At 43.0% G+C, this 3556-nt stretch overlaps 1 non-coding gene across 1 annotated transcript; it reads left to right on the top strand.

Annotated features, from left to right (window-relative positions):
- Positions 1-1395: 1395 nt before the first annotated feature.
- Positions 1396-1467, top strand: TRNAH-GUG (transfer RNA histidin (anticodon GUG)). The gene has a single exon. It is a non-coding gene; the product is annotated as a tRNA-His (tRNA).
- The last annotated feature ends 2089 nt before the right edge of the window (positions 1468-3556 follow it).

The following is a 3556-nucleotide window of genomic DNA, read 5'->3' as shown; positions in this document are numbered from 1 at the left end:
ACTTCTGCGTGGCTTGCATTTGCCAAGGCCTGTTTGCTCCGATCAGGTCGCTGACACCGCCAACAGCGAGAAGCCTACGTGGGACAGCTCGTGACCGACTCCTGGACGTCCTCGACCCCGGGTATCCACGTGGCTGCAGAAAGAAGCTACCCGACAACGCCTGTTTGCACCCGACATCGCCTGGTTCCAATCTGGTTCCACGGTAGTCACTGGCTAGTGACTTTGAACACTGTCCCCTCTGCTTTCAGGTCTTCAACTCTTCTGATCCACCCTTGGATCCACCGGAACTCTTCTCATCGAGCCGCCTGCAGCATCTTCAGCTCCAAGCACCATCGACCAGCGTGACGAAACCCGACACATCTTCGACCCTGTGCACCCGCTTCCTGTGGGTGAGGTAACTCAGCTCCGCCGGTGCTCCTGCACTGGTACACATCCCAAGGGCCTGTGTTTTAAGTTTCAGCTCCGTAGGTCACTCGGAAGGTTCCTAACTTTCTAACTTTGTGCTTTTTACGCACCATAGACTTTGTATTGAGAAGTGCGTGCACTTTGAACACTGCACCCGAGTCCCGTGGGCCTTTCCCGACTTAGTTAACTCCAGTCTCGAATAGCTCCAGCGATTCCCAAGGCCCTAGGCCTCTTCACTTTCCTCTAGGTAACTCTTATACCACTTTCTTAGTATATGGTTTAGGTGGCCCCTAGGGCTCATCCATATTGTGCAACTTTTGTGTATTTTAAACTGTCTTGTGATTTTACGCTTGTGCTTCTGTGCTCATAAAGAGTCCAGGGGATTTTAATAGTTAATAAATCAATATATATTTTCAATATATATCTGTGTGGTGTCCCTTTCATTTGGTATTCAAGGGGGTTGTGTATGGTATAACAGCTGGCTTCACATGCCTTTCAGAGTTTAGCCTAAGACTGCTTTGTCCACGTTACCACTAGGATAACTGGTCTACAAGGTTGAATTACAACCATCATCATAAGGGTTGCTTGGCATGGTACAAAGTGATCACTAGAACTAGTGAGCATTATATACCAGGCCAACTTCTCACATGGACCGTTCCTTAACTCTTTCTTGCTTCACATACAGATGGCTTGAGGAGGCACAGGGGAGATGCAGGTCTAATAAACAGAATAGAATATCTAGGCCAGGTGTGTTTCTCTGCATTGGTGTCCCATCACAGGCCCACCAGTGTATGTGTGATCTTTGACTCCTGCCAGTTCACAAGCAGGCGGCCAGGAAACGGTTTCAGCCTATCAACCACTGAGGAGATAAAGCCTTTGTATAAGGAATGAGGAAGCAATGAACACATTCAGCCTATCACAGGAGTAGCCCTGAGTGTTCCGAATTATAATTTCTTCATGTCACTGTACGTTATTGAGCCCAAGTAGCTCGCCGTGATCGTATAGTGGTTAGTACTCTGCGTTGTGGCCGCAGCAACCTTGGTTCGAATCCGAGTCACGGCATTGTGGTTGGCAATGTCACGGCAGTTGGGTTTTTCCTTTACAGAATTCCCAAATGTACCATTTGTTTTGGTAAAATGTCTATTAAAAACAGATCCTTTTCAATATTTAAACAATCTAACGACAAATTATTTAAACACACATGATTATAAGATGTAGGTATACTGTACTTACTGACATAAATTATCGTTCTTGAACATATTTGCGGTAAGGGGAGCGGAGCTCTCCCCCAGGCCAATCAGAATGCAGATGAATGCAGTTGCAGTTGAGTGATCTGTGTTGTGGCTGTCTACAGGGAATGCACATATGTAGCTGTCTCGCAGCGGAATCCAGACGTCAATTGAAGACAGGTTTTCATGCAAATAGATCAGTAAGTGCAGAGAAATGCTCACTCTCTAAAAATGGCATTTATACAATAGTAAGATTAAATCCAACCTCACCAGTAGACAGGATTTATCAATAAATAAATAAAGCTTCTCCTCTCTGATATGGAATTACCCCCCAAAAAGTATAAGGGAATACCCAATGCTAACCTATGAGAGGGGCAGACCTCACAGTAGTGAAAAATGTAATAGACTGTTTGATACTACTAGGACATACAAACTACCACAGTACATGTCTTACCTTTTACTTACATAGCATGATGCCCCTAGGACTACTTAGGGCCTACCTTAGGGGTTACTGATATGTAATAAAATTGGAGTTTAAGGCTTGGCAAGTAGTTTTAAATGCCAAGTCGAAGTGGCAGTACACTGCAGCACAGGCACTGCAGTAGCAGGCTTGAGACAGGTTTGAAATGCTATTTCTTTGGGCGGCACAATCCGTCCCTGGGTATATGGTATACCACTTTACAAGGGGCTTTCAAGTAAATTAAATCTGTCAGTCAGGTATACTCCAATTATACACGTGATTAGGGAAGAAGCACGTGCACTTCAGCACTGATTAGTAGCGATAAAGTGATCAGAGTCCTAAGGCCAACAAAAAGATACAGCAAAATGCGGAGGTGAAAAGCAATAAGGTGGGATTGGGACCACCTTAAGAATGCAAGGTCTAACAAAAACGAACTAAGGATAACATGAGTAAAACATCAGGTTTCTCTACAGCATTTGGTGAGACAAGTGGGCCTTCTTTTATCTTCCATAAATGCAATCTTTCCCGGACACCTTTATTATATAGCTCTTCAAGGAAATAATATAAAGCACTTACAAAGGAGCCTCAAATACTCAAAGATGGTAGACTTCTGTAATATGGGCCATATACTAAAAGCAGCATGAAAACAGAGTGCAATAGGGTCCAAAAAACTTGAGTGACCCATGAGAGTATGCATGCAAGCCTATGGTATTCCAAACTAGAGATATACGCATGCAATTTTTGTTTTTAGGAGATAATGTGCCTGCTGAAAAAAACATTATTTTTAAAAAGTGCATTGCAGAATATCAGGAATTTGCTGTGGGACACCTTGAAAACTTGCATACAGATTATTGTGGCCGAGTGGTTAAGGCGATGGACTAGAAATCCATTGGGGTCTCCTCGCGCAGGTTCGAATCCTGCCGACAACGAGAATCTTTTTAACATCGGCTACAATTTCAGAAGTTAACCTTTAGTATTTCTTCCATGTCAGTTTTATAAATAGGTGGCTTATTTTGGTGTCACTATTGCCATATCACATATTTATTATCGCTCCCCCTTTCATATCTTTGCTATAACTCTCGTCCTTCATTAGCGCTGGTGCAAACGCTTCAAATTATTATACCCTGGCTCTCTCGGTCATACCTGTGCATGCACTTGAAACTTACTTACCAATAAAAGAAGCAAATAGAGAAATAAAATAAAAGTGCTAGCTGGATTAGGCAAACACACTTCATAAAACTGCATTTTCTTTTCTATTCTCCCTGTGTTACAAGCTTAACTGCTCCCTGTGTAATTTCTCTTAACCTGCTGTTCCTGGAAGAAAATTTCATCTACAAGCTCTTTCTGTGTTTTTTCCTAGTCTTTTCTTTCCCTTTTCTTAGATTTGTAACTGTTAATTTACGTGCTCTATTTAGGCGCCATTAATCTCATTTGAGCTCCTTGTACCTGCTGCTGTTTTCTC

The sequence above is a fragment of the Lissotriton vulgaris genome, chromosome 1_1 (assembly GCF_964263255.1).
Source record: "Lissotriton vulgaris chromosome 1_1, aLisVul1.2, whole genome shotgun sequence".
In the NCBI taxonomy this organism is placed as follows: Eukaryota; Metazoa; Chordata; class Amphibia; order Caudata; family Salamandridae; genus Lissotriton; species Lissotriton vulgaris.
Note: the sequence above shows the minus strand (reverse complement) of the source record. Positions and strands in the feature narration are given on the sequence as shown.